General features: G+C 50.9%; 1 pseudogene; it reads right to left on the bottom strand.

Annotated features, from left to right (window-relative positions):
• Positions 1-8,500: 8,500 nt before the first annotated feature.
• On the bottom strand, positions 8,501-13,089 carry LOC124991519 (poly(rC)-binding protein 2-like; annotated as a pseudogene).
• Positions 13,090-13,508: the final 419 nt, after the last annotated feature.

Here is a 13,508-nt window from a genome sequence, read left to right as displayed (position 1 = left end):
CTTCCCTTGCTCTAGTGTCCTGTGTCCAGAAAAACTGTGTGGGCTCTTAAGAATCTGTTGACTCCAAGTGACCCTTTTTCCTTCTGCGGACACATTAAAATGAGTTGTCCTCAAAGGCACAACCTTCCTTCCTAAGGAAGGTACTTGGTGCCCAGGCTGGACAGTGCCCTGTGTTCCAACCCTGCCTCCAGAGGATGCCAGGGTGCTGGGGCTTCGCTGCACTGCAGGGTGGCAGCACCTTCCTGGGGGGCAGTCGGCCAGGCCAACCCACAGTCAGGATTTTCACCTGTGGGAATTCTGTCTCCCAGGAGCCAGTGGAAGGTAGATGAAAGTTAGAAGGAATGTGTTTGAATTACGTGTTACCTGTTACGTTGAAACACTGTAACATTGTGTGGTCATTTACAGTCACTTTAAAAAAGTATCACATAGGAAATAATGAATACATTGCTGAATGCAGTTGCTTCCAGTTTGGGGCTCAAGGATGTTATTTCTGGGTGTTGAGTGTCACCACCCACCGTTTCTGGATATTCGAAGTGTCTCACCATGAACTATGTTGCTGATATCAGAAAGAAAAGTTAAATTTGCGTCTAAAACGTAGTTGTTACATCTCTCCCGTGAAACCACTTGGCCATCAGTGACACTGGGTGGCTTATCTGCTCAGCAGAGACGTACAGGAAGGTGGTGCCTGTTAGGACTTTCAAGAACATAGACGGGCAGGCTGCTTCACTCAGACAGCTGCTTTGTGACAGAGCCCTTTAAGAATCTGTGTGAGCAGTTCACATTTATGTGTAGAATAAACACCAGAAATGTTCCTGCAAGCTGTAGGTAGAAGTTGTGAGTCATTATTAAATTCAGTTTTTCTTTTTTTTTTAAAAGAAAAGAGATTTAATCCAGGGGCACTTTACCACTGAGCCACATCCCCAGGGAGGGAAGGTCTCGCTAAATTGCTTAGGGCCTCACTAAGTTGCCAGTGCTGCGTCTGGCCTCAAACTTGTGATCCTCCTGCCTCAGACTCCTGAGTTGCTGGGATTACAGGGGTGTGTCCCCACGCCTGGCTTCAATTTTTCGGAAGGGTTTTTGGTTAATTTCTTCACTTCCCAGAAAGAATAATTAAAGTATTGGTGATAAATGAACAATTATTAAAATAAGCATCATAAGTTAGTGGGATATAAATGGTGCCATGGCATTAACCCCAAAGTGTGGAGTGAATCACAAAGGAGACGTTAGATTGACCCCACAAAAATCAAATTACTTAAGACTTTAATATGGCAAGAGATAAAGGCCACAGAAACTGGGCAATATGTTTTTAAAAATGATAGGGATTAAATAGACTTTGCTAGGCTTCATCTCGATCCCAGCTGTCTCCTGATTATCACTGGATGGGTGTGTAAGATTTTAAGTCTGCGCTGGGTGCGGCGCTGTGTATCTAGATCCCAGCAACTTGGGAGGCTGACGAGGAGAGTCACAAGTTCAAGGTCACTTAGCAAGAGCTCCTCTTCAGAAGGGAGGGGCTGGAGCTCGGTGGTGGAGCACCCAGGCTCATTCCTGGTGGTGGGGGTGACGTCTGAGTTGGCCACCATGAAGATGGGGAGCGGGATGTCACGCCCTGCCCCGAAACCAACAGGCAGCACACATTCTTGGGGAGGGAGTTTGCTAGGAGGCGTGAGCCTGGGGCCCTGGTGAACCGTTTGCCAAGGTGCTGGGGGGCTGGGAGCTCCCCGGGTGCCTTCCCGATAGCCCTGCTTCTGCTCCTTCCCCGTTTCCCACCCCACCCCCACCGCGCCCCACTAGGCCCCTTTTTTGCATCTGGGCATCCACTGGATGAAGACTTTTTTTTTTTTTTAACCTTGTTAATATATATTTTTAGTTGGTGCTGGACCTTTATTTACATGTGGTGCTCACACCTGGGAGGCAAGCACTGCACCACTGAGCCCCCCCAGCCCTGAAGGCTGCTTTTGGCAGAGTGTGAAGTGGACCAAGTGTCCAGCCGGGAAAGGTTCAGACTACAGTGCAGTGAAAATCAGCCATCGAGATTCCAGCCACACATTGCCAGCTTTGGGGCTGCGGTGGTGAGGTCAGAATTGGGAAGTTGCTTCTACCTGACAGGAAGTGCTGCGAGGCTCTGGGATAGCCGGTGAAGTGCCCCTTCATTTGCAAACTCCTGACTGCTTATTACTGCCTTCAAATACAGTTCCCAGAATGACAGATGGGTCGTTCCCAGACCCAGTTTCTTCCGGGGGTTCACAGTTCCACGGAAGGAGACAGGCGGAGGTTCTGAGGGCCACCTGCCAGGCACCCTCCTCCTGCCCCACAGAGAAGCCAGACCGTTGCCTGAACAGCCTCGTAACTGGTCTATCTCCAGCAAGCTGTTCCCTTTTTCACTTCCAAATAATGTTTTCTAGAACAATCTGTCAAGGTGTCTGAAGAAGAGTGGTTCTCCCCTTGTCTAGCACACAAAGGCCACACAGTGTTTGACAAGCATCTGGGTGCCCGTTGCCTGGCAGCAATGACCAAACTCGCCATCATAGCTTCCTGAGCAAGCCTCCTTCCCCAGTCTGTTCTCAAAGCAACAGCCAGGCTGACTTTTGAAGGTTAAAAAGGAAAACTAAGGCCAAATCCACCCTGCTGGAAGTTTCTATATGGCTGGCCCATAAAATAAGAATGGGTTTTACATTTTTAAATGGTGGACGGGGGGCAAAGGGTGAGTGGTTGGTTGGTAGAAACGATGTGCAATTCAAATGCCATTTCCGTAAATAAAGTTGATTTGAGCACATCACGGATTGTCCATGGCTGCTTTGACTCTGTTCTCAGAAAACTTGGATGGTGGCAGACTGTATGGGAACAGCTTAAGAAGTCCATACTGCCCAGTCACTAAAGAGTGCCCAGTGGCCCACGTAGCTAGGCACAGCGCCCTCCGTGGCCTCCTGTTCCACTCAGTAAAACCTAAGACCCTTAGGATCGGCTGCGAGGCCCCGTGTGACCTACCCTGCCACCTCGGCCCCTCAACCGATGCGCCCGTTGGGGGGTCCATCCCTCCCCAGCTCCAGTGTCTGCACCCAGCATTCCACCTGATACCCCTGGGAGCTGGCACCCTCCCTCCCCTGCCCACATTTTCCCACGACAAATACCTGACCCCCGTGGGGTCAGCAGCTCACTGAAATTGATTTGTTTCTCAAATGAAATATAAGCTTTATAAGGACAGGGACTTTTTTCCTTAATTGGGATCCCCAGGATCTGGCACAAGGTGTCAATAAATATTCGTTGGTTGAGAACAGCCCTGTCTGGGGTGCGGCGTCTGTGGGATTATCTGCTCAGCTCTACTTTTTGTTCCAGAGTATGACCTCTGACCTTGTCAAGCTCAGGCTGGGCCAACCTCCAGGGCCACCTGCAGTGGTGGCAGATAGGAGTTTTCCTTTACGGGGACCTGGGACTTGGGGAGCATGTGGGCAGAGCAGGTGCACAGTGATGGAGGAGGGGCTCCGGGCTCTGGTTCCCCAAGTCCATGCCCGAGGCCCGGCTGCATTTCCAGCGAGGTACCCTAGGACGCCCGTTGCCATGTAAGCCGGTCTGAGTTGAGTTTGCAGCCAAGACACAGGCATCATCCGGAGAGATGCCCCATCAGATCTGCAGACTCCTTGCGATTTGAGGTCTCTTCTGCCGGGTGCCAGCATAGACCCGGTGCTCAAGGACACCTGCCCAAGCCCTGGGTTCCTCCTGCAGCCACCCTTGTGGACAATCACCGGGTTAGGAGCGTGACGTTTCTTTGCCCTTCAGCCCTCCAGGTTTGGGGCCAGCCCCCTCCTGACCTCCGGTTGCCTAGGCCGCCTGCGAGCTGGGGGAGCCCCTGTTCTCGTGTGGGGATGGCTTTACACTGTCTCTGCAGCTCAGAAACCAGCTCCTGGTGCTGCAGACGAGCAGCTGGAATCTGGGGCTGGAAGTGAACCCCTGAAGTTCTTTTCCCACTTGAGGAGGGGAATTGAATCCTGGCCCTGGCAAGCCCCAAGTAACCATTTCCTCTTCTGATGCTTCAAATCAGCAAACGCGGGTGTCCCTGAGGGCGGGGGGGAGGCGGTGGGGGAGGGCGGGCAGTTAGGGCCACTCGCTCCCAGGTCTGGGCTTTTTGGAGGACAGCAGCTCTGCTCTTGGCCTCTCTTATGAGAGCTTTGCTGAACACAGGACTGAAAACAAAACAAAGACCCACTGCTCTGGAGAAACGGACCGCAAGACCAGCTGGACTCGGGAGGAGGCCGGGGGCTTGCGTTACAGTCCAGCCACCCTGGGCCTTTGCAGAGCCTTGGCTTTCTGGAGGAGAGTGGGCACTGGGGAACACAGGGGGCATTCTCTAAGGGCTGTCCTCCATGTCCCTCCCACCCCCGGTCACGGCATCCTGTTGGGGAGCAGCAGCAGTTCCCCATGAATTAAAGACAGGTTATAAAATCATAGGTAATACCTGACACCTCAGGTGTGGTCCTTGCCCATCGCCGTATTTCCAGGATTCCACACGTGCTTAATTGTTTTTCCTCATTTTCCTTAACTGAATATGTGCTTGACCATCCCAAACAGCAGGTTGCAGCTCAGCGGCTCTGGCTTTTGGTCACACAGTGCTTCCTCTTTGTTCTGTGGGATTATTAGGTTTTTATTAGAGCAGTGATTGAACAAATTGCAATCTGAGGTCACTCCACAAATGCAGCTTGCAGGCCACAGGGGTGCCCAGGGGGATGTGGTGCCCTCCAAAAGCTATGAGCGTTTTTATCTATCCACCGCTCAAATAAGGGAGCCCGGATTTAGTGCAGGGACTAACCCTTAGGAGTGTCCAAGTCGAACGAGGTTGTTTGACAACCAAATCTTGCACAGGATCTGCTTGCAGCAGAGCTTCAAGTAGCCATGTCTTCTGCTTTAAGATGGGGCTGTCGTGACAGTATCAGGCCCTTAGTCAACACCAAGGGGCACACTTTCCCCAGAAGGCCCACAAACAGCCCTTGGTTCCCAGGCTAGCCCACTACTGGGCTCCAGTACAGAGGAATCTAACAGCCACTGGCTGAGCTGACTGCGGTTCCTTCTCCACCCCGGCAGTTCTCATGCAGGGGAGGGAGGTGGGAAGTGTTGCATCCCCACCGACCAATCCCAGCAAGCATGCTCAGCAAACGATGAGCCAGACACACCGTGTTCTTCTGGAGCTTCCAGGGAAATAGGCAACAGGCAAGAGAGGGTTCAAAAACCATGGAGTAGGGGTGGGATCTGAAGAGCAAGTGGCAGTTGTGGGACAGTCAACAGCCAAGAGTGCTCCAGGCAGAGGAAATTACATGTGCAAACTTAAGAGGACTTGTTGGGCCCCTGCGATCCCAGTTACTCGGGAGGCCAAGGCAGGAGGTTCATGAGTTAGAGGCCAGCCTCAGCAATTTGACAAGACCCTGTCTCAAAATAAGTCAGGGGGGTGGCAATAAGTCTCAGATGCTAGGAAGGGCACTTTCCTAGCAGGCACGAGGTTCTGGGATTAATACCCAACACTGGAAAACCAAACAAAACTGAACAGAAAGAGCCATCACAGAACAAAGGGACAGAGGACAGAGAGTAAGAGAGAGATGAGCTGGAGGAAAAGAAGGGTGTCAAGGCATCTTGAGAATTTAAGTCTTTAATTTTAAAAGCAATGGGGAGTCATTGACTCCTGTGTAGGGAGAGAGTCTCTGTACTTGGAGCAGGAGAAGGGCTTCTGTTCCTGATACACGGCACACCAAAGCCTAAAGCAAACTTTGCTCTTAAATTTGACAAGAGAAAGACTCAGGGAGTCCGAGGTGAGGTGACCGGGCTGGGTCTACATCTGCAGGGCAACCTTTGCTGATGGCTTGTTTTGTTTCACATTAAGAAAGGGGCTGGGGATATAGCTCAGTGGCAGAGTGCTTGCCTAGCATGTGTGAGGCACTGGGTTGGGTTCTCAGCACCACGTATAAATAAATGAATAAAATAAAAGTCTATCAACATTAAAAAAAGATGGCTGGAAATGTGGCTCAGTGGTTAAGTGCCCCTGGGTTCAATCCCCAGTTTAAAAAAAAAAAAAAATGGGGGCTGGGGATATAGCTCAGTTGGTAAACTTGCAAGCACAAGGCCCTGGGTTCAATCCCCAGCAACCCCCCAAAAAAAATAAAAATAAAGAATTCAAAACTGAGTCAAGCTCAGAGAGCCCAAGCAAATTCCCTGCAGCCACACAGCAAACTCAAAGCAAGGATACAATTCTGATTCTCAGGCCTAAGTTTTTGACCCAGTCATATGCAACAGCCCTGGCTGGTGGCTTTTGACATGACCACTAATGTATAGGCCCCACAAGGGCAGGGATGGCACTGCCCTGTTTGTGGCTCATCCCAACTCCTGACACCTGTTAGGACTCACTAACTCATTGCTCCAGAGACATGATCTGGAGCAATTCTGTTTTAACTGCCCATCAGCAGGGCAGCGGGGCATGGTGTCCACTTTTTTAGGTCAGCCCACTACAGCCCATGAGTCCATTCTGGCCCTCCACTTGTTTTTGCAAATAAAGTTTTATTGAAACGCAATTTTGTTCATCATTTACATATCAATTGTGAACGCTTTTATGATATAATGACAGAGTCAAATAATTGTGTCAGATCCACAAAGCTGAAGAGTTTACTCTCCGGGCCTTTCTAGAAAAAGCTCCCTGACCCCTCCTCTCAGTAATGAGTTGCTCTTTGGGGGTTCAGTCCATGATGTCTGATCAGGTCCCTAAACCCCTCCAGAGAATCTTCTGCAGAGACGATGCTGAGGAACTTTTGGAGAAGCGATGGGATTGGACCCCTGGCTGTGACAGAGCAGTCCTGGGAGGGACAGTGCTGGGAGCCCCAAGAAACACAGGGAATCTGGCGTTTCTTTCCAACTACCCTCCAGGTGCCCACACAGCTGAAATTGCGTGGCTCCTCTGCAGCCTTTCTTCTCATTTTTTATTGGTGCAACACAGTTGTGCACATGGATGGGATTTGCTGGTCCGTGCTTGTACGTGCACACGGTGCAGCCAATGTCGCTCCCCGGCACTTTCCCCCTCCCTCCCACCCCTTGTCCCTTTTCTCCACTGATCTCCCCTTGATTTTTAGGAGGCCCACCCTCCACCTTTCTTTTCCTTTCTCCTCTCTGGCTTCCACATAGGAGAGAAAACATCCGACCCTCGACCTTCCGAGTTTAGCTTATTTCACTTAACATGACGGTCTCCGGTTCCATCCATTTTCCTGTAAATGACATAATTTCATTTTTCCTTATGACTGAGTCAAACTCCAGTGCGAATACATGAAGGTCACATTTTCTTCATCCAGTCATCCAACGGTGGACACCTCGGCTGGCTCCACAAACCGAGCTGCTGTAAACACAGGAGTGCGCGTGTCACTGTAGTAAGATGACCTTAGTCCTCAGGGTAGATATGGAGGGGCGGTGTGGCTGGGTCCTCGGGGCTCCAGTCTAGCCTTCTGAGGAGCCTCCACCCTGACTCCCACGGTGGTGGCACTAACGTACCGTCCCACCCACAGAGTGAAGGTGTTCCTTTTTCTCCTCTCCATCTTTTTAAAAAAAATTTTATTTTATTTGTTCTGATTAGATGTCCATAACAGTAGAATGCATTTATACATTTTGATAGATCATGCATAAATAGTGTCATCTCTCATTTTTCTAATTATACATATTGCAGGATCACGTCCGTCATGCAGTCCATCTTTTATTATCATTATTATTATTATTTTGGTACAGGGACACTTAACCACTCAATCACATCCCCAGCCTTTTTTATTTAACTTGCAATCCTCCTGCCTCAGCCTTCCGAGTGGCTGGGGGTAACAGGCATTTGCCACCACACCAAGCAGTTTGTACTGGTGTGAGGTAAAATCTCAGGATAGTTTTATTTTAAATACTTTTTTAGTTGTCGATGGACTTTATTTTATTTGTATGTGATGCTGAGAATCGAACCCCGTGCCTCGCAGATGCGCCGCAAGCGCTCTGCCACTGAGACACCACCCCAGCCCCTTGGGGCGGCGTTGATTTGCATTTCCTTAATCGCTAATGATGTGGGAGATTTTTTCATATATTTGTTAGCCATTTGCATTTCTTCTTTTGAGAAGTGTCTGTTTAATTCACTTGCCCACTTATTAGTTGGGTTATTTGAGGTTTTGGTATCAGGGTTTTGAGCTCTTTATATATTCTAGATATTAATCCTCGGCCAGAAGAGGAGCTAGCAGAGATTTTCTCCCGTCTCCTAATTGTTTCTTTTGTATAGTCTGCCTTTCCGTAAATGCTTCACCTTGACAATGACTTTAATGGTCCACCATCAAGGACGTGTTTCCACATTTACCAAATTTCTGTGTTTTCCCCTGATCTTTGCTGCAGGTGCCGTGGCGCACACCTGTCATCCCTGTGGCTTGGGAGGCTGAGGCAGGAGGATCGTGAGTTCAAGGCCAGCCTTGAACTTAGTGAGGCCCTCAGCAACTTAGCGAGGCCCTGTCTCAAAATAAAAATAAAAGGGCTGGGGATGTGGCTCATGGGTAAGTGCCCCTGGGTTCAATCCCTAGTACCAAAAATAAAATAAAGTAAAAATCATTGCTTCCATCTTTGAAGGCATCGTGGAGGCTCTCTCTGGGCTCCGTTCCTAGGAGCAGAAACCCCGTTTTGTTTTGATAGCATTGATCCAGCTGCAGCCCGAGCTGCCCGTCTCTGAGGAAAGCCCGACATTGATTCCATATTGAGCCGGGTGGATTCAGGTGGCAGATCTGGTAATGGTGACCTGCCCATCAGCAGCTCCTTCCACTGGGTTCCCAATTTTGTTCCAAGCCCAGAAGGCTCTCATTGATTTTGGCACCTTGACGCCCCATTGTGTAGCCAATGGAATCTTCCGGAATGGCAGGTTGGTGAGAAGTGGTCTGAGCGGATGCGAGCCGACCAGCACGGGGCATCATGGGAAGAGGAGGCCTCTGCATTGCCGGCTGGTGCCGCTTGGCCAATCCCAACTGAGGCTCGGCATACCGGAGGGGTCGCTCCAGGTCAAGGTGGACGCACGTGGACAGGGCGGTGTGGGGAAAGCTCGCACTGTTGCAGCCTCTGCTGTCCCTGTCCTGACCACCTGCAAAGGAAACGGGAGAACGTGGCTGGGGCTGGTGCAGGATGGTCACGTCCTTCAGGGCGACTCCAAGGTGACCAGGCAGATGTGCTGGACACCACAGTGACAGCTGCTCACGTGAGTCCAGGAGCACAGCCCCTGTGCTCTCTCCTATGTCCTTGATCTTACAACCACTTCCGTCCACGACAGAGCCTCAGCAGCCAGCAGGGACCACCAGCCTCAGGATGACGGGGGGTCTGCTGGCGACTGTGTCCCCGAGCTGCTGATGTCCTTTCCCAGTGTGTCAGTAATCACAGAGTGACATTTAATACACCTTCGATCACACCCAGGAGCTGGACTTGGAGCGGTCAAGGGTTTGGTCACTGGTGGGGGTGAGAGCCAGTAGCTGCAGGTGCCAGGTAACTTGCGGCTCGGGCAATGTAAAGGGTGTGTATTTTGAGGTTTCACTGGTGAGACAACGCCTCGATTCTGCTGTCATGGCGTGAAAGCCACCACACCACAGACAACATGAGCAGGTCAAGGCTGTGATCCAAGAACTTTACTATCACACCGAAGCTTGGCCAGGTGCGGTGGTGCACGCCAATCATCCCAGTTACTCAGGAGGCTGAGGCAGGAGGATCACAAGTAGGAGGCCGGGTATGGGAGGAGGCGGGGCCAGGGGGTGGGGAGGACGAGGAGGAAGGGAAAGAGAACTGGGGGTAGGTGGTGGGCAGAGCCTGCGGCCACTGCCTCTGCTGGTCTGGACACCTGTTCATTTCGAGTGCTTGAGGCTCACAGGTGTGTTAAGATCTAAACTGGGCCACATTCAGATTTTAAAGGGTTTATTTGTGTAAACGATAATTCATGAACTGGGCAGCTCTGATCAGAAGGATCTCCACCGAGGAGACCCGGTAGCAGGCTTGTCATGGACAGGGACAGAAAGAGTAAAGGAAGCGCTCTAGGTAGCTCAGGGGCAAAGGGCTTGCCTAGCATGAGTGGCCCTGAGTTCCAGTCTCAGCACTGCAAAAACAAATTTTTTTTCTTTTTAATTGGTTATAAAGGTTAATTGGTGGCCTTACGTGATCTGTGTCATTGGAGGGTTCCTAGTTATATGATCTAACTTTGTTTGCTACTTCCTTTTTTGTTTTGGTTCTGAGGATTGAACCCAGGGACGCTTAACCACTGAGCCACATCCCCAGCCCTTTTAATGTTTTATTTTGAGACAGGGCTTCACTGAGTTGCTCAGGGCCTCGCTAAATTGCTGACGCTGGCTTTGAACTTGCGATCCTCCTGCCTCAACCTCCCGAGCCGCCGGGATTACAGGCTGTTGGCTATTTCTGATTGGTTCAGTTGTTTATCTTCAATCCAGGCATTTGCAAGAAATAGCTTAAGTTTTGCTTATGTTTGCAAATCAATCAAAGCCTTGGTCACTCAGAAGGTCTAACTGTTTTTGTCTGCTCACAGATTCTTCCTCCCTGGTCTCCATTTTCACTGACTTTCACAAACATAAATATGACTTTCACTTCTGAATCGCATTTCATCAAGGGACAGATTCCTGTAGAGTGGGACTTCTGGGGTTTTCTCCAGGATTTCTCTTACGTTAGCTATCGTTGCTTTGATTTGGGAAGGCGTCGTAGTCTTTTCTGGTGTGTCTATTCCTCGAAGCAGAACCCAGCCTGCTGGGGACTTCTGACAAGTGCCAGGTGTGGCGAGATGTGGTTTCATGGTCATCACACAGCTGACGTGAACCGGAATCTTCTGAGCAATTCTTGATCCTATAAAAAGCAAGTCTAGGGCTTAGGTTGTGGCTCAGTGGCTCTCCCGGCACGTGTGAGGCTCTGGGTTCCATCCTCAGCACCACATATGGTTATGGGGCGCAACCGAAGACGGATCACCCCTGAGAAGTCCAAATTTGAGGGTCTTTATTAAGCCGGCCGGCTGACTGTCTCACACAATGCCCCAAAAAATGGCTATTGGAAAAACAGCCTCTACCACAGGGTTGTAGGGTTTCTTATACCAAAAATCACATCAATCATAAGTGTCTGTTGCTATGATTCGAAATTACACATTAACTTCATGAGATCATCGACAGAGGGGGACGTGGGTCAGAATGACCCTTACCTAGGTACAAGCTAAAGAATGGTTACTAACATCCACACAATCACTGTTCACATGGTACATTGTTTAGGAGCAATAGGAATCAAAAGAGAGCGATTCTTTACTCCATAGGAGTCGCCATTGTATATTATCAAACATGTCACACCAAGTAACTGAGGATGGGCACAGAGGCGGGGTGTTCCCATGGGAGAAGCTTATTTCCTACATAACATGGAGTCTCAGAGCAAAATGGAGTCTGTTTAGTCATTTCCTTAGAGTCTGGCCTAGAACATTCTCACGGAGCCAGATCTGTCAGCCCATCACAATATAAATAAATAAATAAATAAAATAAAGATATCGTGTCCATCTACAGCTAAAACTATATATAAGTAAGAAGCCAGTCTAGCTGCTCGGGTCTTACCTTGGGATAGCTCACCTGCAGCTGCGCGAGACCCTGTCCCTTACAACGAGAGCTCAGGGCTGGTGCGCTGGGCGAGCTGCACACCACAGGCTGGAGGTCAAGGTCTAGAGCGTTAATGTCTGCCTGAATTTGAGTCCCGCCCCTGCTGCTTCCCTTATATGTGTGTTCTCTCTCTGAGCCTCAGTTTCCTTATTTCCAGTGACCGAACAGTCATTGGAAGATTATGTGAGCTGATTGGCGCAAAGCTCCAGCATCCACTAGTGGCTCGGGCAACGTGAAGGGTGTGTATTTTGAAGACTTGCAGGTGAGACAATGCCTCGATTCTGCTGTTATGGCATGAAAGCCATCACAGACAACACGAGCAGGTCAAGGCAGGTAGCTGTGTTCCCAGAGAACTTGACAATCAAACCGAAGCTTGGCCGGGTGCGGTGGTGCACGCCAATCATCCCAGTTACTCAGGAGGCTGAGGCAGGAGGATCGCAAGTTGGAGGCCAGACTTAGTGACTTAGCTCTCAAAATAAAATCAAAAGGCCTGGGGTGTAGTAGAGTGCCCCTGGGTACAATTCCCAGTCCAAAAAACTCAAAGCAAACCAAAACAAAACCAGAACCTTGAATTTCACAAAATGTTGTGTCACAAAACATACTCCAACCATTTAAAAATGTAAAAAACATTTGTAGCTTTCAAGGTACACCCCGCTCATGGGAGCAGGCCTGGCCTCCAGCTCCCACGAGGGTCTGTTCAGTTTCTCAGCCCCTGAGACCGAGGGCTGGCGATTTCTAAACCTGCTGGGAAGGAGCGCGAAGCAGGGTTCTTGGGTTCTCACTTGCTTGCTGGAGGCCTCCGTCTCCTGTGTGGACAGGCGGATGAGTGTCTGGTCTCTTCCAGCTGTAGCTTCCCAAGATGGTGGAAGTCCTGTCATGGGGAACACCTGCTGGGTCTCTGGCTTTCATTTTTTAACTTTAATATCAATTTTCTTGATACCAAGGATTGAACCCCGGGGTGCATAACCCCTGAGCCATACCCCTGGCCCTTTTTATATTTTATTTAGAGACAGGCTCGCCCTGAGTTGCTCAGGACTCTTCTAAGTTGCTGAGGCTGGTTTTGAACTCTACTCCCGATCCTCCTGCCTCAGCCTCCCAAGCCGCTGGGGTGACGGGTGTGCGCCACGGAGCCCCGCTTCATTTCATTTTATGTTTTTTTGCGGTGCCAGGATGAAACCCAGGTGACCGGATGACCCTGGCGTGCCAGGCCAGCGCTGGGCCGCTGAGCCGCACCCCAGCCTGCTGGTGTTCCTTCTAAAACAACCTGTGTGAGGCCGAACGTGGCCTCTCTGCCCGTCCTGGGCCCTGCCTTGTGCGGGGTCTCTGACAGAACAGGCGAGAAGCAGCGGCTCTTCTCTCGCACCTGTTCCTTTGGGGAGGGAGCAGCCAGGCTCTCGGGCGGCCGTGGCCGATGCCGAAGGTCAGGGTGGTGGCTCACCAGGCTCATGGAGAAAGGCCGAGCAGGGAGCCACTGGCCCCCAGGCACTGGACGCCGCCCGCCAGGTTTTTGTGATTGCATTTCACAGCCGGGTCTGGTTTTGCCCTCGCACCTGGCTGACCCGGCCTTGGCCAGGGCTGAGCTGGCCCTGGGCCGCCCCTGCGTTCAGTGCTTGGTCATTTCGAGAGTCACTTCTCCGTGGAGCTTCTCCTGACGGCCCTCTCCCGAGCCCCTCCCTGCCCACACCAGGGTGCACTTCCCACCCGCTGGGTGCCTGGGTGTCGTAATGGTCTGTGGGCTTGTTTACCTGCGGTCCTCGGTGTCCCGCGAAGAGTGACAGGAGACGGAGGACCCGGCAGCGTGGCCTTTGGGTCTCCACGCAGCCGGCCGAGGGCGGCAGGGTGGACCCAGTGAACAAGGCGGGAGGG

The sequence above is a fragment of the Sciurus carolinensis genome, chromosome 8 (genome assembly GCF_902686445.1).
Source record: "Sciurus carolinensis chromosome 8, mSciCar1.2, whole genome shotgun sequence".
Taxonomy (NCBI): domain Eukaryota; kingdom Metazoa; phylum Chordata; class Mammalia; order Rodentia; family Sciuridae; genus Sciurus; species Sciurus carolinensis.
Note: the sequence above shows the minus strand (reverse complement) of the source record. Positions and strands in the feature narration are given on the sequence as shown.